Source organism: Pungitius pungitius, chromosome 9, assembly GCF_949316345.1.
Source record: "Pungitius pungitius chromosome 9, fPunPun2.1, whole genome shotgun sequence".
Taxonomy (NCBI): Eukaryota; Metazoa; Chordata; class Actinopteri; order Perciformes; family Gasterosteidae; genus Pungitius; species Pungitius pungitius.
In genome coordinates this window covers 3,628,079-3,654,318 of record NC_084908.1, presented here as the reverse complement: position 1 = coordinate 3,654,318, position 26,240 = coordinate 3,628,079, and positions in this window count along the sequence as shown.

Here is a 26,240-nt window from a genome sequence, read left to right as displayed (position 1 = left end):
GTTGGTCTTAAACTCTCTCTCTCTCTCCCTCCCACACACTTTCCTAGTCTGGGGGGGATGGAGCTGTGGCACTTTGTCACATTTCAGAAGTTCATGTCATGTCAGTGATACACAGTCCAGCCCAGTCGGGGGGATGGAATCACACCTTTTCCTGATTGCATCACTGAGACCTCATTCTTTTGTCTATAATTACAACATGATCAAAGAAAAGTTTTTTGGACCCCTCTTTAAATGCTGGCTGTTATAAACAGTGCGTTAGCAACAAGAAGACTGCAGCTGTAGATTAATCAGCCTGTGAAAACAAAACATTTGCATGGCTGAAAAAATGTCCAAAGGTCCACCACGGATCCAAGTTACGAGGAAGAGAATTTGCTTTTGTTTGTTCGTACTAACTGAACACCACTTTCCAAATACATGCAAGATGCAATTGGAAGAACCAGTTTTGAAAAGACGCGGAACTGTAACTCTTCCCACGGCCAACTGAGATGCAGTTTTTTTTCTTTTTTTCTTGAGTTTTTCCGATTCATTGCTCTCACGGTTATCTGGTCTGCCACCCCCTACTTATCCGATTCACATGGTTTATCTAGCAATGATGGGCCATCCCAATTCCCACAGCCTGTCAGTGAGTTCTCAGCGTGCTTCAACACGCTTTAGCGGCTCACCTGCTGAACTTGAGAAACACACAACTTCTCGACAGGATATTTACTGTCTTTAAAAAAATCCAGCTCTTCATCCGACTGACACATTATATACAACAGCCGCTGTTTATTCCAAGCGCTTTGGTGTGTGATTACCCGGATTAGATGATTACCTTTGTGTACTGTACTTCTCAGGTGGGAACAACCCACAAGATCAATTCTTTCTTTCTTTTGTTCGTAACCTCTTCCATTTTTCACTCCGACTCTCTCTCTATGTTCTTCATGAAAATTTAATTTGTCATAGAATCTGACCCGGTTAAGTGCCTTCTTTTGGGTCCGGATAACATTGATCAAGGGCAACACTTGATATACCAACTGTATTTCCATTCAAATGTCAAACTAATGTTTTTTTTTCTTCAAATGAATCAAATGTGAGGAATGCACGGTTCTATAAACTGGTTTTGGAGCGTGATGAGTCCAAGCCTGCTGTCTGAAATGTGAACCACCGCCCAATGGACAACAAAGGCCTATTTGTGTCATTACATGCGTGTGTATGTGTTCAAGAAGCTCGTAGTGGACTTTAAACGTTCTCTACCACTCTGTTTACGTGTGTTTTTTGTGTATAAATGTTTTGGTGCCGTGTGCACCGCCTTGTGCAGGAGGGGAAGCCTATCAGGAGATCATTAAAGAGTAATATCCTGTCGGACTGGAAGACTCACATCAAAGCCCTGAGAGAGAAACAGGCTCTGACACTTGGGATGAGTGCTCAAACAGACGGACGGGAACAGGAAGGAAAAGCTGTCCTCTTTCATGTCTTCTTCTTGATCTTTCACGTGTTGCTCAGTCGGTTTCCCTGTTTGTGTTTCGTCTCTCTCTGAAACACATTTTACCAGATTTTATTTTTCATTCCTCACTGAAATGTTCCCTCCACGTTTCTGACTTGTTTCATGCTCAACTTTCTGTGCAGCAACACCGGAGACACGCTCCACCTGGATTTCCCCCTCTGGTATTCTTGATGTTTGTTTTTGGCCACACACACACACACACACCGCTCTGATGGTGGACTGCTTTCAGCTGAGCCAGCTCCTCTTTGGAGGTGGATGCAATGTTGACCTTGATGGACCCGTCAGATGACCAACAGGACCCGTTTGTGGAGATAAGGGTGGTGGGGTAGGGCTGGTTTGCTTTTGGTCAACTTAGCGCCGCCCGGCTCATTTGACTCCACCGGTAGAGTGATGTTATGATGACGTTTCTAAGCTGGCGGCGCTGGCGGCTACAAGTGTACAGACTCAGGACCACCTACAGTTTGGGAGTTGGAAACATAACTCATGTGGCATCCTTTTTTATTTACTTTCTGAAGCAAATTTTGGCCTGCACGCCTTCCTGAACCTGCACCTCGTCCCAGCACAATAAAGCATCAAAATACCTCAGACTTCATTTCCCAGCTTCGACTTTTGCCTGTAAGACGTTTAGGGGGGGATTGAGAAGCCCAGATACTAGTCTGGCATATTGGGCTTGAAAGCAAACAAACCCAAATGGGTTTGGCCTGCCAGGTCCCCCCCAGTCCTTCTTCCTCATCCCCCCCTAAACACTTCAGGCCGAGGTCTCTCGCAGGCTATCGCACCGCCGTCCCCCCGGCTATCTATCACCACTCAGTCCTATCCGCAAGCTCGGGAGTAGCCAGACCAGCTCTGTGACGATAAGAAAAACATTCCTGACTGCTTGCCTTTGCATCTCTTTCCCCCCCCCCCCCCTTTCCTATCTAACACGTGCACACAGCCGCAAGAAGATCGTGCATCTCCTCGTCCGATCCCCACATTTCCATATATCCCAACCGATGCTTGATGTTTTTACTTTCCATCGCTCGATCGAAGTGCGTGACCTGAGACCGTCCGACCCACTCGTCAGCGCATTGTTTGTTCTGATCATCCAGGCGACTCGCTGCAGTTTGTGGGGACTCAAGGAAGATCTCAAGATCTCAAGGATATGTGGTCTCTTTTGAAGTGCTTGCAGGGCACGCTGGCTTCAGAAGGAAGGGGATGAGTTTAGGAAAGAGTTCAGAAGAAAAGTCGAGATGGGGGGGGGGGGGGGGGGGGGTTGTGGAAAAGGGGTACAGGCGATTTGGTCTTCTTCTAATGACAGCTGGGCAGTCGCTAGGGAGCAATGACTCATCGCAATTAAACTCCTTTCTTGCAGGAAATGGCTCCCTATTGCTCCAATTACATTGATAACAGCAGATAACACGTCTGACAAGGGGACACCAATGATTCTGCACTTACATGTGTGTCTGCCTTCATGCAATGGTTTCCATCCTCTACCGAAGGGTTGATCCTCAGTGCCAAAGGCTTTGGTGGGCGAATGTGTCTGCAGTCTGGGATGTATTCACTCTGGCACTAGGAGGCGGAAAGCCTAAATGAGATCCAGATTGTTTTTGGTTTAGATGCGTGACACCGACACCCCTCTCAGCGGCGCTGGGCTGTAACCTACTCATTCCACCCTCGGGATGATGTGTAGATTTCGGCGATGGCAAAATGAACACACAGCTCCCGTCGAGGTCCCTGGGGGCGTTTGTGTATGAGTCTGTCAGTTAGAGAATTTGCATGTGCTCAAAATGTAGCAGTATTTAGACACTCGCTATTTATTGAAAGGATGATAATCAACGTTCACATGCTCCACTATTGGCCAAATATTTATCTCCATCAATGCATGCTTTACGTTTTGCCTGAATACTTCAGATGGGATGAACCCCCAAATGACTTTTTCCTTCAACGCCACAGGTAAACATAACAATAAATGCTGTTATTTTTTGTGTTATGTATTTTCCTCACAGTACAGCACATGCATACAACTGTTTGCTTATACATTTGCTACAAAACCTTTTTAAATGTGTCCACATTCGTTGGCCCCCTAAAAGGAGTCCAAACATAAGTTGATGCAGGTTTACTTTGACAAACATGAATAAATACATGTCTTTACAACTGAATCTGTCATATAAATTCATAAGAAGGTTCAAATGTGATACATTTCCCTCGCTTTTCTCACATATTTGCCAAGGAACACAAGAATGGTAAAAGCGTTGCTTGAACGTTTCCTTCTCCACTCACTGTGGAATTAGAATATCCTCTTCTGCAAAGACACTCATGCACATTTTTCCAAAGTCCCACCACAGATTCTACCCTCATGGACCTCTCTAGAGACATGATGGTAATCAGAGGAGATGGGTGGACAAAGACATTACAACCGCACGGCAGCCATACGGATCCCTGCGGGAATCTCACTCAGAGATTCTGTTGCATGAACGATTCCTGCTCTGTTTCTTTGTGGCCTCTTGGAATTCCATCCCGCTTTCTGGTCTTGAAAGGTAGAAGGAAAAGCAGGAAAAGCACAAACCAGTAAGAATGTAAATTAATGCCAGAAGTTTTTGGCCCCTTTTTTGGGTCCCGGGATAATTTGTAAAAACATGCAGACCAAGACCAAGCTGATATGGTGAGAGTGAGGAGAAGGGCACGAGACAAGCTCGGGCCTGAAAAACTTTTTTTCTTTTCTCCTTTCTCTTTCTTTGCTTTTTTCCTTGCCTCTCATTTTTCTACGTTTGACCGTTGCTCACTTTCTTTCAGAACTTGAAACTATGCCGTGTTTCCATTTGAAGGTGTTTTATGAAGAGAACGGCACATTGAGCTCAGTAAACCAGACGGTGAGGTTAGCGTGATTGGAAGTCTGGTTTCCCCTCTTCTTTTTCATTCTTAAAGAGCACACACCAAATCACTGACCTCAGCTGAACAATTGGCCTCTCACTTGAAAGCAACCAAACCATCACTGGTGGCATCAATGGTTCAAAAACAATGCGGGTCAGTCTGCTCAGTGGTGTCATGATAGATTACATTTTGGACAGAACAGCCAATGTTCAAAGTGAATTTCCTCCTGACTCTTGCTCCAGTAGTGCACAGGCATGAGGTGGATTTCATTTTAATATTTTCGTCTTGCCATTTAAAAAAAAAAAGAGTGAAACGGCTCCTTTAAAGTGACAAACAATTAAAACTGTTATGTTCGGGCCTCCATTCGTCAGCCAATAAAAACACATTAGAATAGGATGGAATGAGAGCTGCCAATGTGTGTAAGAGGTGGATTCCCTTTCCAGTTCTGTTAACACAATGCTGTTCCTGTTCCTAAAGTTTGAATATCTGGCTGCACACACATAATGAAGTCAATTCAAACACAGCTGCATCACTGACTTGCCGGAAGCAAAGCTGCGAGACTCAGCGAACGAGCTAAACATGCACTCCAGATCCAAGCAGGGGTGTAAACACATCCGACATCCTCCCGGGGGACATCAGTTGTTATCCATAAATTGGGCCGCTCTCCCATTCAAGCTGGTTTATCGGAGCAAGAGCACATATTCAAAACCTCTTGCCTGTGAAATCTCGCACATCTCACACGGTCGCCGTGCCAACCAATGTTTGAGATGAAATGTTCAGATAAAAAGTGAGGCAAAGATTCGGATTTTGAATCACTGCACAGTACTTTTCCCATAAAGGCCAGCACCGTATTGTGTGCAAAGCTTCATGTATGGTCTCTGACAGCCGACTTTGTTATGAACAACACCCGGGATCTCTCTGCAAGCCCATTAGTGAAAGTCAGCGCTGTGATGTCATTCAAGCTCTGCAACCAATTACGTGCGGTTCAGAGAAATTCAAATGCAGAAACCTAATGTCTTCCTCGGTTTTCGTAACTCCACGTCCATGTGTCAGTCATTCGTCTCTTTACGTCTCCTCCACCGCGACCACCCCCTCCTCCCTTTCCTCTTTGCCAGAAACCACATTTCCAGGCTGCTTGTTCCATTGCTAGCAATTAGATATCAGGTCACCAGCACACCACCAGCTGGGTCCTGTTTCAGCAGTGCAAGTTCAGTGCAAGTTTTAGCAAATGGATATCAGGAGTGCATCAGCCGATCGTGCACAGACACAACCCAGCTGACTTGCCCCATGGTAAAAGGTGAAAGGTACGCAAAGGGAATTTCAATGTAGTTTGAAAACTGTTGAACGTGAACACCGGGGTGTCCCTGTTTCAACTTGAGTGATTGCAGGAGCAGCATCATGGCGTCGGCCTTTACATAGGCATGTGCAAAACCCCTGGGCAACGGGGAGAATTCATCCAAAGCCACATTGGAGATCTCATTTTTTAGACAACCCTTCTGTTTGGTTTAGGAGAGACAGAAACGGGCCCAACTTACAGCCAGAGTGTGGTCAGAAGAAATATCCATCAAATACCAATACTAACCCATCTGTTCAAAATCCATCGGTTGTTCATTTTCTTCTTCCGCGTCGCAAACCACTGATTGTAAAAAACTGTGGTTTAAACTGTGGTTTATGTCCAGACTCATTCAAACTGCATACAGGTGTTCGTTTGTCTGCAATGTGCAGTCAAGATGTCAGGTGAACCCAACAGCAGAAGGTTTTAAAATCAAGCAGCAGTCCTGGCACTCACTTGAATATCCTCACACTGTACGAGATTACTTGCCAGTCCCGACACCTCCTTTACCGCCACCTTTGGTAAAACTTGCAACCTCTAGTCAAGGTTTCCAAAGATATCAAATAAGCCAGGATGAATAGCAGCCTCAGGTGTATAAAATTATGCAGGAATATTTCCTGTTTCTGTACAAACATTTGAACTAAAAATAAATAAATAAATATATAATAAATATAACAGGACCTCAACAATATTTGAGAGAACAGTTGGGAATGCTGGTTGACATCCCGCACTTAGCACCATGTCTAGCTGAGATCAGCGGGTCACACAGCTGTCAGCTCAAAGTCTTATTTTGGTGCTTTGTTTGGGTGCTTTTCAGGGGTCGGGGGGTCGGGGGGGGGGGTGCAGGGTTGTTTTCCCAGTGACAGATAGGACTCGTTTACGGAAGCGCAATTATACGAGCGACTGGGCATCGTACTGGTCCACAACGAGTCCCCGCGGACTCGCTAAAGGCCCCTCTCTAACTATCTGGATTTGGTAAAAGAGCGTCTTTGCCAGCTGCTATAAACCTTTTTACTGTCTGCTAACACAGTGGACACTGTGGACATTGTGGACATTGTCCGCTAGTTCCTCCAATGTTAGCACTCAGAGGATTGCTAGAGGCAGAGGTATTTTAACATGTGTTGGAGAAGCTAGAAAAGGTGGATGGATTTCACAAGCTTCCTGATGTGCCTCTGACATTCCCACTGGGACTTGTCATCCGGGACCTTTCCTGCCCCCCCCCCCACCCCTGTACCCTCTCCCCCACCTCCACTCTTGAAGGTGGGACGCCAGAAGCAATTTAGTGAGGAAGAAGAGGAAGAGGAAAGGGGAGTCAGACAGAAAGTCACTTTGAAGGACGGAGGAAGAGTTTTTAAAAGGACAACAGCCACAGAAATAACAATTCCTATACAAACATTATTCATCTCCTGCCTCACACATTAACTATGACAAACATGGCAGAGAGGTAATAGTAACCCTCTCAGGGAAAAGTAAGGAATATGCCGGAGCCTGGAGAGAAATCCCATGCTTGTTTGGACTAGAGGTTGAAAGATTCCCCATAACTCCCCAAGCTGTCATGTAGCGTCTTTTCTTCTTCTATAACATAAACCTTCCTGCCTCTTTGGCTTTTCGTATAGCTTTTACTCCCTGTATAGAGCTCAAGGGCGAAATGCCTGCTATCGCACATCTGCGTTTATGTTTGGACAGAAACAGAAAGATCCCTTGCAACAAAGAGGTGATTTCTCTGGTGTGCATCATCACTTTTTGATGTGTGTCTGTTTGATGACCTCACAGTGATTTTGATGTTCTCCCTTGAATCAACTCTACATGTTCAGCTGCCAGGCTCAGAAGGTTTAGAAGAGGAAGATGAGAAGATGATGCATCTTTGTGATACATAATATGCTAGAGTGGTGTGTGCACATGTAAAGTCATGCACTCAGGAGCCAGGACGGCAATGCAAAGGAAAGTGATAGTCATTGAAAAGGAAATAGTTATTAAATCGTACTTTTCATATTTCCCCGGCCAGCTACGTGCAAAATTGTGCTGGTTGGTAATATTTGGATGTGGCCAGTGCAAACAGATTACAGATGGGGAGTAAATCTCCCTCTAGGCTATTTCCCAGGACAGCTGACAACTTCATGGCCATTTCTGGACGAATATATTTGGGTATTTATGCATTTCAGAACAAAACGAGCTACGTGCAGTGCAGTCACCCAACGCTATCATCCTAATTGTCTCTTTTGGTTCCAATGGCCTAATAAGGAGAGATTAATTGGCGGGATTACACATTAAAATCACATTCGTTTACAGGCCCTACGTTCTCACAATCCACTTTTTGCCTAGGTACTGTCACGCCAGCAAGACACGGAAGAGTGATTAAATGAAAAAGTCAATTACATCTCAAGGTCATGTTTGTATTTTCCCCTTAGGGAGCTCTTAGTTTATTTTGCTTCTTGTTCAAGCGTTCCCAAACTGCAGATATGCCTTTCTGATGGCTCTCGACTGGTATGGAACGATAATACTCTTCATTAGGATTGACCTTAAAAGTTCCTGCAGGAAATGGAAGGGTTACAGGGTCTTTGGGGATACCTTTGGCCCACATCGCAGGATGTGTATTTGCATGTGTTTTTCAGTAACACTACCCCAGGCCAGAGAAGCAGAGCCGTACAGAAAAACAATATTTTCTTTATAGTTCAGCAGCAGTATCCATCACCTTTGACCTCAGGCTCTTAATGTTGATTCCTGAGAACTTGTTTTCATTCTTTGCATTCAGCTCATTCCCTCGGCAGCGCCCCTGCCGACCCCTGTGAAACCCCTTGTCCACGTCTCAGGTCCGAGAATCAGAGTCTTTTTTTAGAGATCGGCTCGGGCCTTTGAGGGCCGGATTACCATCGTTTCACGCAATTAAACGAGAATGTGTGAAGAGTTAGCACGTTGCTGCTCTCCTGCCAAAATGTGTAATTGAGCTAATAGCAGCTGCTCGAGCAGGATTCTTTAACACAGTCACATGTTCCATTAGGAGCTGATCTCACAAATCAGCGGTTGAGTGACTGGCTCCAGATGTTCTCAGCGGCAGTGAAAAGGGCCTCACAGGACACAACAAGACAGACGAGCAGATGCGTTTTCTGTCACAGGAGAGGGATGAGAATCGTTCCCGGTGATTTTAAATACCAGCTCGAGGCCGATTGTGCTGCATTTAATCAGACGGAGTAAAGGTGTCCTATGGGCAGGTCAAACGATTGCAGAGGAATGGATGTGTTATGATATCTTGGATCGGGGGAAACAGGGGACACTGTGATTGAGTCACGTTTTGTGCTGGAATGTAAACAGTTGGGTTTATTAAGGGAGGTTCTTCTTTCAATGGGATTTCACTGCTCCACTGGTAATTGTTGGTACAGTCTGTGCTCGTTTCACAGCCACCTCCTACGGTGATTTCACCAATGTCAGAGTTTCCATTGTTTGGGCAGAGAAATTGGCCTCTGATTAGCAGCATACTTGACTAAATTACTGTTGGAGATTGTGCTAAGCCAGACAGCTGTGTTCACAGGGGAAAGTTTCTATCGTCAGCTCCTTTTCCGGCTGTTCATGTTGAATCAAGCAAACAAATGTTTCCCTCAAGGAACTTTACAATTGTTAAGCTTTGTAAACGCAGGCTTATACAGCTTAGCAATTGATCCGCGTTCACGATTGAGATGATTCTTCATGCGTTTCTTTCATCTTATTCGGATAAGTGTTTTGTAAGCCATCCCAATATCTTTACGTTGGCCCTCAAATCACTCAGTATCGATTCATTTTTTCAATTTTTATGCCGGTAAGGTAGTTTGTGTGTCTTTATCGTTTTATGCACTTTGTATCATAAATAGGGGGTAAATAAGGGTGTGTTGGTTCAGAGTTGAGGATGGTTGTGTAACATCCAACACTCATGCAGGAGTCTGTTTTCATGTCCGGCCAAACACCTGGTGGAGGTTTGCCTTTCTGCTAACAGCAACTCTGATTCCGCCCGTGACTAAACGCGTTGTAGTGGTCACTGTTGTCGTATCAACAGTAACACATCTCTGTCAAGTAGGTCATGTTTTTTGGGGCTTAGCTTGCCCCGTTTGTCAGAAGGGTGGTGATGAACTGCTGGCCATGTTTACATGTCACTTGGTGCAAAGGGCCAAGAACACATTTCGCTTTGGAATGGATCCAATCACGCACAAATAATGTGTCCCTTTCTCAAACATCGAGATCTGTGTGCATCAGTGCTGCATTCGTGTCTTGTTGTAGGAATGTGAAAACGTTGTTTCGTGAACATCCCCCCCAGCCCAGACAGCAACGTGTTGTAAAATGCTCTGCCACTCTCCAAAGGAGGCATCGCTCTGGGTGGATACAAGGTCACAGTGATGTTAAAACTGATTGAGGTGGAGCTCATTTTTCCATTACTTTATATTATGTTGAACAGCAAAATCCGTAATAATAAATGACATGTTATGAACTACTTTTTGGCTAAAGCTAATGTCACAGTTTAAAAGGAGCACTGGGTCGCTGACTGCTCTGCCCACAGAGTGCCATTTGCCGTCATCGTGTGACGGAGGCCGTGTGTATTTTATGAGCCCATATTCTCATCTGTGCTTCATTAACGCAGGTTGTTTCGTCTTGTGGTAATGGTTTATGTGCCTCTGATCTCCGGAGCTAACTGCTCCTTCAGCAGTCAACTCAACTCGAAATCTTACATTTTCGGAAAATCTTGGGCCTGAAGAGGGTACGTCTGCCACATCACAGCATAAGTAGAAGGTAATTGAAAAAATTGGGGTCTGGCGAGTTTTGTCTTACGGGCTTAACAATCCTTATGTGACCCACGTGTGCTAGCTCTCTGTAAAACATGTCCAATCTGATAAAGAACTGAACGCAGTGTACTTCATGTAAAGGATAAATGAGACAAAGGAAGAGCAGCTGATCTTCTTTCCATCTCAGCGTCTCTCTGAGCGCCACCTTTCATCTGCTCAGACAGACGTGCTGCGGTGCTTCCTGAGACGCTGTGTAAACCAAGTACAAGGCACCGTTAGCTAACAGATCTGGAGTAGGCGTTAGCACGTTAGCAGCAAAAAACAACAAAAGAAAAAGGCTTAAGCTGCCCACAGAGACTTTATATAAACTTAGCTGCAGCAGTGTTTTAACAGAAACTGATTACATTCCTCATTACCGACTTCGACTCCCTCAAAGGGTTTCACTCCCTGAAAGAATAAGCTCATTTTGTGTGGGGAGTCATAAATGACCTTTGACTGCGGCTGACATTAAAAAAAGGAAATGGCTCTGTGATGGCGTTGCTGATGCCAGGTTTACACTAACAGCACTCTAAGTAATCCAAAAGCCGTTTGTGCCACTTTAATGATATGGAATTAATATCAAGCACAACATGCTGGTCGACAGACGGGCCTCGACACACTCTTTAAGTGATGTCACATCTTTGGCTAATGAACCCCCCGGAGACACATTAGAGAGAGAGAGAGAGAGAGAGAGAGAGAGAGAGACATTCCCTACATTCTTCCTGCAGAGTTAATTCATTGTTGTGAGGCTATATGAAGGGTCACAAGTCTTATTGTTGGCAACAGACATGTTATGAATCACATCAAATTACAGTTTCCTATTAACAGCACAGACTCCTGTGATTAAGGTTTGAGTCTAACTTTGACAGGATTGCATTTGTCTAGTCAAAACGTTGGTGGGAAAAGCAGCAGTGAATTAGTGAAACATTTGACTTGAAAAGTTATTTTACATTCTCAAAGGCAGCATCGTGTTACAGAACTTCCAACTCCCTCCTTTTTTGTTTCCTGGCTCATCCGTCTTGGAGGATTATTTCCTGGTAGCTCAACAGTAGAGCATACGTGTGCCTGCCAGGATCGGCTTTGCATTTGGCCAACTCACAGCGCTGAAACCTCAAATATGCTTCCGATGGACTTGAAGGCCCAGCTGCAGCAGAATTTACAACAGCTGAATTCAATCAAGTTCTAAGGATCACTAGATTTGTTAAAGACGATCACCATTGAATTTGTTCGCAAATATGTTGTCTTGTTTAACTTGGATGACAAATATTAAGCTACATTAAAGTGTGCTGAGTGGAAACGCAGCAGAGGAAATAGCCTCAGCACCCTGTCCTACAATGGAGGCTTGGGTGGACAGTTATATGAGACAAGAGTCAAAAGCTGAATGAGGCATCAATTGGGAGCATGAATTAACTTGAACGTAACATTAGCAAGTAATCTTGCAACGGTGCATACTGCAGTAACTGGAGCCAATAAGCCAGAGCTAGTGTGACGGACTTGTGCAAGCATGACAAAGTCAAAAGTAAACAACTTAATACAAGTGCGGAAAAATAGTCGGAAACATCACTAAAGAAACTAAAGAGCATTTTTTCACGAGTGTTTAACAATGACGCAGATGTCTTTTAAATTGTGCTCACTTGAAGGCCCGGGGAAAAAGACGCCAAAGCGCATCATACGTTGCTATTTGTTGCTGAACAGGCTGGTTCAAGTTCTTCAGCCCAGCGAGACCTCACATCGATCCCTTAACTTTGTGTGTCACATTCTGGTAGAGAGAGAGAGAGACCCTGGTCTTTAAAATGCATTTCTTACACACAGAGCAAAGTCTGTGGGATTCCGTCTCTATCTTGTCCCGCTGACAATTTGTGAATGACAAGCTCAGATAGCTGTTGATCGGTGCGATGGATCACTGATGCTGTAATCGTATATGCTAATGAGCCAGCTGTATAGCTAGAAACTCCCACTGGATAAACAAACTGTGTTGTTCAGTCCCCCTCCTAGACAACCGGAGCCATGAACAGCACCGCAGAAACCCAAAGGGCCCTCTTTATTAAATATTGCCTTCATCCACAGACTTTGTCACGAGCCCTTCCTTCCCCCGCGCCCCCTCTCCTCCCTCGCCGTCCCTTCCTCCTTTTCTTTCCCAATCTCATTCTTTGTGGCTTGTAGAGTTGGCCAGTGGTGGCGCGGACGGAGCCCCACTCCCTTCTTTCTCCCCTTCGCCCTGCTCTCTCTCCTTCCCACCGTCACTCCCTTCATTGGAACCCGCCGTCCGTGCTTTACAAAAGGGAGGAGGGGCACTCGCAAGAGCACAAGTGAGAAACAATGCTGGAACATTTAGTTTGAGAGAAGGGAGCAGGAAGCTGAGATGTGTGGACTCCAACGAGCCGAGTGCGGGCCAGCCAGAGGAGAGTGTGGTTTGTGGGTGCGGCCTGCCGGGCTTTCTAACCACTGACGGGGTGATTTACCTCACACAGGCAGAACCCGCTGAACCCAACACACACAAAAACATTCACACAGACACTCGCCGGAACAATAACACACACCCGTTGATTATTTACATTCGCCTTTCTTCCCTTTTTCTCCAACTAGAATTCAGGATACGCTGCTCTCTAATGGGGCACAAAATTCCTCCCTGTTTCCAAGTGTCTGTGTGTTTGACTTGGGCATGAGATGGATCAGCAGATATAGAACCCTTTGGGGATAAATGACGTTGGAGGGGGACACAGACACATTTTACAAGCATTGCGTGAGTGAGGGAGGACAGATTGACCCCTGTAGATGTTGATGAAGGAGCCTTTGTTGATAAAAAGTGACGGATGACGTGCTCAGGCCCATGCGGTCGTAGATGGCACCAAAGAAGGGCTCCGGGAGAGATGGGCAAAGCCCCACACTCCATTCATCAGGAGGAGAAGAGAAGAAAGAAGCAGATAGAGGTACCAGTGTTTGAACGTATAGGCCGTGGATGGCGAGCGCTGCTCCTCACGCGTGGGGCTTTCCACTGAAACACAGCGACATGAAACACATGCTGGGAACGGGAGTTGGGAGGAGGACAAGAGCAATATTGGCACAAGGGGAGTCAAAGTCATGAGGAAGTGCAGTCTGCGGAGCTGGCTCATCCTCGCGCTCTGCGGTTTCCCTGTGAATCGTCTGTTTTTTTGGAAAAGAGTTGGGAAGAGTTTACAGAAGACTCTTGACTCTATTTTCTCGGGGACCCAGTTGTTTAACGCCGGGTTCTGTGCTCGCCTTGCACGTCTTCAAACAGCTCTGTGAAAAGCGCAGGCTTGTGTCTCTTCGCTCTGTGCTCGATGAATGTTATTCACAGCCGCTGTGTGCTGCTGACGTTTGGACACGTGCAGCGCAGGAGGGAGAGTTCACGTTGGAATCAGGAAACATGATCCAAGGCGACATGCTGATGGATCAATCGTCTCTCCTTTTAAAATCTGATTTCAAGATGTGCTGACTGTACAGCATGTACAGTGGAGTTCACAACAAATGTGAACTTGACCCCTGAATCGAGCAGTTTAACGGACTAATTGTAACTGTGATCAAATGGGTAAAAATGAAAAATATAAACAAAGAATAACGTTGGTTAAATTATTCTTTATTATTATTAATATTATTATCAAGCTCCTTTTTGAAAGATATAATTGAACAGTTTATTTCCTTAAGTGAAGGTAATTAAGGAAATATTACAAAAAAGTTTACAAATTTACACACACGTGTGAATATTATGTAATTATAAGGAGTTGAACCTTTTATACAAAGCATTTAGTCCAAAGTGAGACTATTTTTCTGGGGTCATGAGAGAAAGTGGACTCTCACAAATAGCTCTCATAAATCGTTGCATTTGCCAGGTCACAAAATCCAGAGTGCATCATTTTGCATCATTTTCTTTAAATGCCACGTCATTGGGTAACTCACACTCTGATGAGGGAAGTGTAAAAGCCATGTGGGGAAAGTTGGTTACAGAGAAATAATTGTGTGTATGCAAAGATAAATGACAAGACGTTATATGATCAGAGTGGAAAAATTTGATCGTTGAACATGAAAAAATGTTTATCTTCAGGACTTGTACGATAACCTTTACTGCAGTGGTCCCCAAACTAAGGCCCGCCTCCACATTTGGCCCCGCCCCCCGAACAATGCCAGAGACGCATTATGATTTTTTTTTCAGTCTGGCCACGCAAATCCTAGACTAGCCCCTGTCAAATAGATCAGAATAATGAAGAAAAGTGTAGGTAAGAGAAAGATTGATTCAGACCCCATCAGAGAAGGGAAAAGTTATGTGGCCCTCACATGAAAAAGTTTGGGCACCCCTGCTTTACTACATTAGAAGGCTCCATGAAGCCGGTGCTAACTGGACATAAACCCTGTAGGCTACGTTGGGGAAGGAAATGCTTTAAGGAAAGTGGGAAAGTAATGTGTAATGGATTCTTTCCGTGTAGGGAATTTCCACACGCCGGTGGGTTGCTATTAGACTTTTCTAAATTGCATATCTTCCACTTCAGTGGAATGTGTGGTTACCCCCTCCTTCCCCACCTTCATCCTTACAGCCATGACTATGAGAAACTCCCATCTTTTGCCGCAACTTTAATTAAAAACCAGATAAATGGATTTTGGTGGGATGACTGTGTCTCCATAGATTTGGCAGACACGAAGCCTCCAGTAAAGATACATTCATGGTATCTTCTCCATTCTTTCCCACTGGTTCAATTTGTTCCGTTCTTTTTATGTTCATAACGTTAAAGTTGTTTACTCATTAATCTTTTTATTTCTAGATTTATATTTTTTTTCATTGTCATATTTAGCTTTCTAGACTCTCAGCATCTGTGATCTAAAAATACATTTACGTGACATGACGGACTTGAGTCAGACTGTTTTGTGTGTACGTGCCGTTTTATTTTAGTGTGCGGTGATGTGACCAGGTGTTTCCCTATAGCCTTGTGAGATGAGGTAATGTATCAGGATAATTAAAGGAACCCCATTGATGTGTGTGTGTGTGTGTGTGTGTGCCAACACTTTGTAGGCTCATTTCTCCGTCTGTCTGTGTCTGACTTCTCGCTCAGATGTGTGCGGCGTGGGTGTGAGTGATCGTGTCTTGGATTGCGGATGACTAAAGCCGTATTGTGGTTGCATGCTCACGTGACAGACATACACAGCAGTGTCTGGCACACCTGCTCTAAGCTACACATCAGCTCCTGGAGTGTCTGGTTCTGGTTGCGCTCATAGAAATACAACAGGTGACAATACACAGAAATCCCCATTCAACTCAATGTAGCGGCACGTTCACTACAGCTGCAGGTTCTATGTGTACCGTTGCTATAACGACCGCTGTAGCGAGCTCACTTGCGTATAAACTACACCACCTTTGTGACAATGTGACAATAACAACTAAAAGAGCAGTGAGGCACACACACACACAATGTGAAGGAAAAAAAGTACACTTTTCCAACTGATTTTAAACGTCCACAGTAGGTTAAAAATGTCTTTTCAACAAAGAGAGAGAGGGAGACTTCTCTGCGTATTCATCATAGTTTTGACAGCAAGTGTGTGCGCGTGCCTTCATGTGTGTGAGTCTGTGACCATGTCATCAGGAAACACCAGAGCAGTAACTCACACAGTGACAGGAGCTGCTGTTGATGCACAAAGCAGATACACAATCCAGACCACGAGGCCACCCCGCTAACAGCTGCCCCCTTTTTACCAGGAAGAGTCGCAGCAGACCGTTCAACTGCCACCTGCCAAGCCTTCATCATCGCCTCCCTGTCCTGGTTCAAACATGTGTGTGTGTGTGTGTGTGTGTGTGTGTGAACATGCAGGGGAGGGGATACAACACAGTCCCTAGCTGGAGATGAAGAGGAGGAATCTGTTTAAAGATTTTCATCATATGAAAGGGAGCAAAAACGAGTGGGAGAAAAGCAGAAGTTATGTTTGTGTGAATGAATCATTTTCTCTCAGCCAGCAAGTTCTTTTATTGGGTTCATTTACTTACAAATAGATTGTAGCCGTTCTTTGGATTATAGTTCATGGAACATACAATTTCATGTCGGGTGCCAGCCTGAACATGATTTCTGATTACTGATTCCTACCAGATTGCTGCACAAAGCGATAAGATTATAAAAATAAAAGAATGAAGGCTTTGTTTGGGTTTGCTTTATCCCTTTTGACATCTCTCCTACAGCTCAGAGAGAATAATCTTCTTACATGTCTTAAGCCACAGAGTTCTCTGTGCAAACACCAACATCAGAGCACAGGCACCGATTAAATCTGAAGCGCAACAGACAGAACGCTGCAGCTCGCTCAAGCTCTGTCGGCATCACATTTCATTTCAAGACTGAAACCACTTCAGTGAGGAGTATCGTGGTCCGTCTGGTCTGCCTACAGGAGATTCTCCAGGCCGTGCAAAACGGAGCTGTTCACATGAAGCGCTTTTATTGATTTTAGTCCCTCGTGAAACTTTCACAGGGAAATCATCAAAGTTGAATAATATTATTTCATTTTCATTTGACTTTTTCTTTTGAGTACGTCACAGAAAGCTGTCATTTGCATTCGGATGACTGTAGTCTCCTCAGTACTAAGTCACTAAAAACTGGATTTAGATTGAACTTTTTATAGTTGCTGCTGATTGATTATATGTTTAGTGGTGTGATTGGTCTTGTGTGGTGGCACTAATCACGTGTGTGTATAGTGCAGAGAGACACATTCAAGACTGGCCTACACCACGTCCTAAGCAGTCCCTTATCATCTGTGCTGTCCAACTATAAAAGGCCCCGGTGATAACGCACAGGATGGAGGAGGTAACTCCAACGTGCAAGCAAAGAAAAACATACCACAATACAAGGTCTACATACAACAGCATACCCGTTTACAATATATCACTAAAAATAGAGATAAAGGAACAGATGTGTCTTTTTCAAAAGCTCTTTAATCAGCATGAACAGATTTGATCATTAATAAAGCCGCATTCCCCTAAAGGAAATACACAGTGCATTTTAGATTTTGTAGGTTTCTGTCCTCTGAGGAGTTAACAAAATTTTGATCAGAACGAATATATTGGTTATCCCTGAATTAAAACTATGTATGTATGTATGTATGTATGTATGTATGTATGTATGTATGTATGTATGTATGTATGTATGTATGTATGTATGTATGTATGTATGTATGTATGTATGTATGTATGTATGTATGTATGTATGTATGTATGTATGCATGTATGTATGTTCGTGTCACACACAAAGGGGCTTTTTGTTTTGTCATACACTCTTTTGGGCCAATTCAGTCTAAAAATAGCACTGATGATAATGTTTTACTGACTCCTGTAGACACAATAAACGAAGCAGTTGTGCTTTGTTTTGGTCACGATAAGCCGGATGAGGGATGGGGGTTCTTTTGAGAGACGTGAGCAGAAAGGGAAAACGTGCACAGTTAAAATGAGGGGCAGACTGAAGGTAGCGATACTGGCAGGGATGACGTTTCTGATGCCAGACGCTCTTCCTGGGAAAGGAGAAGATAAGGAATTGTATTTATAATTAGACCACAGGGGCCAGTTCGCCCTGATACCAATAATGTAGCTTTGGCCCTCTCCCAAGTTCCATCATTGTGTTGAAGCAGTTTGAAAACAGGAAATGCAAAGCACTTTATTAAAAGCTAGCCAAGTAGAAATGTTTTTTTTTTCCAGTATTGAGGCCTCCAGTAAACAGTTTTACTTCATGTTTTGTTACCATCTCTGTTCCTTTCAGAGCCCGAGGTAGAAAACATAACTTTAGTAAGAAGTGGACGATTAAAAGAAGCTAAATTCAAAGTTCATAGCATACTCAGCGTCTACTTTAGCATGTGCGCTAACGTGCACACGCAAGCATGACAAAAGCACGACTATGTCAACAAAGCAAGAAGAAGCTCAGATAACATCGCACACGGGGCCACTTTCTGTTTCGGTGGGACAGTACGCCACGATCTCTTATAAATAGATCGTAGCTGTTCTAATGCTCACAGCCTGGCACAGAAACACTTTTAAAGAAGGTGGCCTGTGTTTGAAAGCTCAACAGTAAATCGAGAAATTAACAGGGACGCTCTCTTTAGCCTAAGTACCAGAGTGTGAGTGAGTGTGCATCAGAACTGCGTGGTGTAACGTATGTGTGGACCCCAGCATGTGCCCCCCATTTTATTAACGAATGAAAATGAACCTCTAAATGTAAAAGCAAACAGACGCGATGTTATCTGCAGACTATTCATTCGTTTTAAAAATATACTGTGTAAAATAAAGACGATTTACAGCTGCAATGAAAAGTTGTGCGTGGATCTCCCGTGGAGTGAAACAGAGTCCCGTTTGTCACAGACTCAACACCCCGTAGTCCCTAGAGAGACATTGCACTCCGTCTTGGACCAGATGTTTCACAGACACCAGGTCTGGATCACGGCCGCTCAATTACAGTCGCTGTTGTTGTTAATCAAAAGACAACATAAACACACACACACACACACACACACACACACACAGATTCAGGGAGGTCAAGTCAATAACTTCTTTTTCACTAAAGTGCATGCAGGCTCAAATATGCATTCACAGAGGCAAGCGCACTAACACACACACACACACGCACACACACACACGCACACACACACACACAAAGACAAACAGTCACAATAAAAAAGTCATCTTTGCCTGCTGTCAACAAACAGAGAGAGAGAGGAACCTCAGCCAGTCTCCCTCCTCAATCATCCTGCTGCCATGACAACAGGAAAAAAGCCCCCCAGTGTGCCGACTCCCTGGAATGCAGTCGTTTCCGCAGAGACCACAAAGTGATTGACAGGTTGGTTTGTTGTAATACGTTGACGTGCTTTGATAGAGACTGATACACTGTGAAAAGCAGCGTCTGATGAGTCAGCTCTTTTAGAGGAAAAGCCTGATGATATTCTGAATTCACCACAACTTCGGCCTCGACACGTGTGGTATCGGTTTTATCTTGTGAGTCTGTGTGTGTGTGTGTGTGTGACATTGTGTCAAAATGGGGTCCTGGAGACATCTTCTCGAACAGGAACTACCAAAGAAGCAGTTTTGAGAACTTGTGGCAACAATGACCCTAGCAACAAGAATGTACAGCCAAAGCCTTGTATGGTCTCTTTCTTTGTGATAGTAAACTTAAACTCTTTCTAATATTATTGAAAAAAATATTTATACATTAAAAAAAATATATAAAATAAAAAAATATATATGCATAAGAGCAACCTGTTGGACTCGGTAATGTCATGTTTTATTACCACAAATACAGCCAAATCATTTAGAGTCAATCCCACATCCACAAACTACTGGTGTAAAGGGTCATTACAAATGTGGTATCAATCCGCGGCTGAAAGTAGTCCCCCATCACCACCTCCTGTTTGAGGGATATAGAAGTGAAGCCGAAGAGAATTGAGACATCAAGTTGAGGGTTGTTGGTTTTAGTCTTTGGGCAACAATTGACATTATGAAAAGGACACAAAAACAGCAAAAGCTGCCTTACATCCCCTCTCCACCGTTGCATAATGTGCTCCTTTTCGTAGCTGGTCCACTGTGTGTAAATCTGACATGAAAAGGCTCATGACAGATTAATACACATTATAGTATTACAGTTTACAACAAATGCACAATTTAACACTCACTAATACCTTACAGCAAACTGAAAAAAATGTGTACATTTGTTCTTTTTATGGGAACAAAAATCTAGAATATCACAATCCTTGATGCCTAAAATGTGTTCAAATCAGAAATTCATTTTGTGTATATATAATGTGTGTGTGTGTGTGTTTAAGTTTATAAAAACCCTAATAGGACCTTTGACTTCCTCGTTGTGTTAGTATTTGTTGACATGACACTCCGTAACCTCCCGAGTCGTTGACCTCTCCCCGCGGCCTTTTTCTCCCCGGAGGTCAAAGGTCATCAGTCATCGGCCAGCGACGTCCGTCACAGCCCAGACGGCAGTCGCTCGAACCGCAGACCGAAACCGCGACACCACAGACGGACCTCCGGGCTAAAACAAACGCCGCGTCGCTCGCCACCGCTCAGTGTGCGAAAAAGGTCAGCGATTACATTTAGTTGCTACATGTAAATGTGTGACACACAATAGAGAAAAGCATCCCAGACGCATAAACACCATGCGAGGTAGGGCAACGGTGCGAGCTCTCAGGCCGCTGTGATGACTCACTTTGGTGGGAGTTTCCCTTTCGTCTGGCTCAGACACAAATATTCCCACGCGGATCAGGCATGAAAGGAAATAGCGGCATTTACCCTTTTCGAGATACTTTGTTCAGACGCTTGTGTGCGTGTGAGGAGGGAGTCTCAACAGGATTTGCTAAATGCAGCTGAAATACACATCTGCAGGTAGATCATAGAAACACACACTCACACACACACACACACAAAATGGTTTCAGATTCAAATCCTTTAAGAAAATGCTAATGCTACGGTCAGATTGAATGGAATGTTCTGAAACCCCCCATTGTCGATAAGGTCGAACTCAGCGGGACGGCAGCTGTAAATCTCTAACTCAAGATGTTGTTTTAACATTTCTAGAAAAGGCTTATGATCTCATTAAGCCGTGCACCAAGGCAAAGGGAACATTGGGGCTGTAAATGCTTGCTGGCATCGTTCAAAGCAGCTTTATTGCCAACGTTGGTCCATGAAACGTTCAAACTCTCTACTCCCTTAATGCTGTACAATGTTATTTTTTAGATTACTTCATTTAAGTTAAAAAAAAAATCTGTCTTTGTTGTGTATTACGTAGATATCAGTTTCTTTCAAACATACTTCCTGAATGCAGCGGCTCCCTTAACCGGGATTAAAAGATCTCAGCAAGATCTTCTTGCACTAGAAAATGGGTTTCACCCTCAAAGTGTCAAATTAAATCGGAAACCTTTTTTAAACTGCTTTTAAGGGATTAAGACGGATTCCTTCACATCCACATGTTTGTGTGGGATTTCTTTGCTCTTTTTTTGTGTTGAATGCTGAGGAGAGAATGATGCACTACTTCATCTCCATGTTTGTGACATGGCTCCAGAGATCTGCAAAGGTTAAGAAGGCTCTTAACTGAGAGAGATTACCTCGAAGCATCTTAGTGGCCGCCGTGAGGGGAGCAGGGGATGCTTCAATGCTTCCTTTACCAGCTCCTTTTGGATGGGAAACACTGGACTGGACCTTCCGTTACTAAAGGAAATGGTAATGCCTCCCCAAAACATAACTGCAACATCACGTTTGCCTTTTCCTAACTCCCCATGCGTCCCCCTTCACATCTTTCCTTGACCCCATGACATTTTCCATACAGGTCATGGAAAAGTGGTTTGGAATACACATCAGGAGGTCATTTCTGGACCTTTTGACCCCAGCTGTGGTCTTTGTCCCTGTCCTGCAGAGCTTTCCTCTGCAGGACAGTTGTCTGTGATCATCCCGCAACTCGATGCATCTTCCCTCAAACTGCAGCTCTGCATTCTGCAGCAGATTTGTTAATCTGTCGCCTGCAGGTCTTTCGCCTTTTTCAGGGCCGCTGTGACCTTGCAGGTCTTCACCATCTTCAGGGGAAGCCTGGTACGTTTCTAGCGTCTCCTAAGCATCTCCTCAGCCTGCTCCAGCTTCGGTTTCAGGACGCATATCTGCTTCTCATGGCTCCGGCTGCTGTCCTGCCCTATCGTCTGGGATTTGGTCAAAGAAATGACTGATGTACTCACAGTAAAGCCAGAAAAAAAACATCAAAATGGGGAACTAACAATACAGTGAGAAACCATGTAGAGACATTTGCAATCAAAGTCATACATAGCGACACACCTTCAAAATGCAGCTCAAATATGTTTGGACATTGTACAAATTCATGAAATTCTCCATAAACCTTTTCAACACCTGGAAAAAGGGTTGATAAAAAAATGTATTTCTATGTTAATACTTTCCAACTCGAGTTTAGTTTATTAAATTGATTTACATCCGGGACCAAAAACACGTCCATCTCTAAATAAGTGGACGTTTTAGCCGATCCTCGGTGTTGCATAAATAGTTCATACATGAGTCATACAAAGTTGTAAAAACAGGTCATCAAAATGTGCTCCATGTTCTCCTAACAGCACATGACTTTGTGTCGGAGCGTTTGCTTCAAAGGGAAACGGAGTGCGCACGTTAATGGTCATAAAGAAACACATCATCCATTATAACCGAGGCATGATTTAATTCTGCTGTAATCGGCAAACGTTTAATAACTAAAAACAATAATGGGAGCGCCGGTGGGATTGTACAGCACCCAAAGGACTGCTGGGAAAGATGGTGTTTTTCCATGTTGTGTGTGTCCATACATTTTATACATACAATACACACGGTGTTCTCTGGGGAGATTCACACTGATCTCTATATCACCGCTGAATTGTCCACACATGCTGGCCTTTGGGCAAGTGCCATATTTTAACTCTGTTGGGTGTGTGTGTGTGTGTGTGGGTGTGTTTCATTTGTACGCTTTCTTAAGAACTGAAGTACCTCAGTTGCCTTAAAGATGTATGAGTGTCGATGGGAGGTTGGGTGAGTTACTGTACCGCCTCGTCTTTAGGGAGTGAGGGGAGTGTAATCTGCAGGAACAGCTTTGGACCACTACATATCCAAGTGAAGCGTTAAACAACCTCCAGCCAACACACCCCTCAACACACACAAACACACACACACACACACACGCCTGCACGACTCGAGGGTCCGATGATATACTAAGTGCTCTGAATTTCACAGACTTTGTAGACGTTTGGGTGAACTGTCCCTGGACAATGATCCTGCGCAGGTGTGTGTGCGTGTGTGTGTGTGTGTGTGTGTCTGTGTGTACTGTATGTGTGAGAGAGAAAGAGAGAGAGAGAGAGAGAGAGATGGGGGCAAGTACATACATGAAAGTGTAAAAGTGTTTCATTATGTGGATTTGAAGTATATAAAGTGTAATAATCGATGTGCCAGTCAGTCGCCTCACAGCACTGCCTATAAAATAGAGAACTAGACATGAGAGTGGCCCATTTACTTTTTATGGCCATGGAACGAACCTCTGCGGCCCCATCCAGATGGGGGGTGAGTATGCATCTTAAAACCCACTTTAACAGTGGCTCTCTGCCAAAGCTCAGATCATTACGAGACCCTGAAGGACAGATAAGGAAAGAAACAAAAATATATTGTGCTGTTATATTATAGTGCGCTAGACCTTATAAATCTCTGATATCAACACACCGCTCCTCTGTGGCAGCTTTAATACTCTGTCGAGGTTTTTTTTTTAGGATAACTGTATGAGTGTGTGAGCGCTTCACCCATCGTCCTAACAGCATTGCTCTTTCTTCACACACCAGTGACATCAGACGTATTGGTCAGCGTCCCTCTGCCAGCCTGCATTCGACATGATATCTAACTTTGTCTTCCTTTACAGCACACACAAGCATGGCAGAGCACATGTCGCATGCTGTAAAGTAACAAAAATAAATCAACAATATCTCAATGTGAAAGCACGGGCCTACCTGTAGCCAATCAGATGTCGCCCTCATGTTCAACCAATCAAATTGGTTGAACCAGGGTGCCAGCGTTACAGTTGCCCAATTTGCAGTAGCGAAGCGACAGGTCAGAGGTCGGCAAAAAAAATGGCGTCTGGTAGTGACGGCGCTCCTGCTTCCAGTGTAAGTGAAACATAATAAATGTACCCCCGTCCTGCATGTTATAAGACATGACATGTGCTTGAACCATGACTTGTTAAGTTATGTTAGCAGAGATAATTCTGAGAATTCATCTTTAGCTCCATAAGCTTGTTAGCTAACGTTAGCTAGTGTTGTCCACAGTAACCATAACTGTGTGACTGGGTCCGTCGCCTCAAGCCGAGGTACCACCACCTGTCTTTACCTCTCTACATATTTATTGCACCTCTACTTGTTTGGGTTCAGCAATTGCAAAAAATGACCAAAAAAGGGAGAGATGCCAGTTGTGATGCAAAATCTGCACACCATATGGGGTACGGATTTCATTATTTATGGTGTATTTAATATTTAGGTTTGAAGGAGTTTTGGTGGCTCAAATTTCCGTGACCTGATGAAGTTCTGGGTTGGATGGGAGCTGCTGACAGGAAACAACCTCTAAATAGCTGCTTCTTAGAATCAAAGCTCCCCAGTAAACTAGCAGACCTACATGATGTTCCACCAGGACATGATGATGCCCATCACTTCCATCAGTTCCTTCAGTTCTGGTTTTCTGGCTTGCACTCCTGTTCCTGTTCACATAGGCCCACATATGCCCTATTTACTTTCTGAAGTTCTTTATAAATAATTATTTCATTCAAGTGTTCAATACCAATACCATACCAATGACCAGGTCCTTGAACCACAGTCAGGCAGTACTTTTTCATATTGTTTTCATGCACAAATTGTATGCAACAAAGAAACATGGCAAACTGTATCATTACTTCACACATGCACCTCTAGCAGTATAGGTCTCACAAAGTATTTGTAGGAATTGGAACACTACAAAACCAGCTTATGGAATTCCAATTCAATGAAGTTCAATGTGCACTTCCATTATGGTTGCTATGTTAATATAATAAACAATATACAAGATTTACAACAATATTTTAAAATCACTGTAATCACCCATGCACATACAGATATTCTGCAGATATACCTGGTAAGCTTGTGATTGGTGTCGATGTGCACCCTGTACTTTGGGTGAGGAACAGAGTATGTTCTCCTCACCCCGGCGGACTGGTTTGTCCTCTTCCGGAGGTAGTTTCAAAACCTTTGACACATACTGATCTAGACCACAGTGTTAATGACGTATTTCCAAAGTGTGATATGACTAGAGGGTCTAACCACCCTGACTGGTCTTATACCTTTATGTCGATCCATGCCTGTCTTGTCATACATGGAATATGACTTGGCGGTTGGTGCATTACGGAAGACAGTACAATAACGACAACGTAGTGCAGCAATAAGATACAAATAACATAAATGTATAATAAATGTATGCTATGGGTTAGTACGCTAAAGCTATGGGTTAGTACGTTGAGAAATAAAGATAACATTTAAATAAAAATAAAGATAAAGTGCACCAGCTAAACAGAAAGTGACAAGTGAAAGTGACGAAGTGTATGTGCATGTAGAGAGTCAGTCAGGGGGGGGCCCGGGCTCTGTTGATGAGCCCGACTGCCGAAGGGAAGAAACTGTTCGTGTGGTGGAGGTCTTAGTCCTGATGGACCTCAGCCTCCTGCCGGATGGAAGGGGCACAAACAGTTCATGTCCAGGGTGGGAGGGGTCGGCTACAATCTTTCTGGCCCGCTTCAAGGTCCTGGAAGCGAACAAGTCCTGGAGAGACGGCAGATTGCAGCCAATCACCCTCTCTGCAGAGCGGATGACACGCTGCAGCCTGCCCTTGTCCTTGGCTGTGGCTGCAGCGTACCACACGGTGATGGAGGAGCAGAGGATGGACTCGGTGATGGCCGTGTAGAAGTGCACCATCATCGTCTTTGGCAGGTTGAATGATGGCCATCATCGAGTCCATCCTCTGCATGAAGCAATACTATACTATACTGAACATGTATCCTGTGTGGTACTGAAAAAATGTGATAGTGAAGGATTTTGTCTGTTTGCTACTTCCGTACTGGGACAGACAGCCAATGATCCTCCAGCCCCTGTGAAGCGTCGCTCAGTTCCCAGCTCAAGTGACAGCGCCAGTAAGATGGAAAGGAGGCTGAGGGAGGCAGCAGGTCCGTCAAAGATCTCTTATCCCAATCGCCACTGCTCGCTACGCTATTCACTCCCTCAGCGGAGGTTCCCG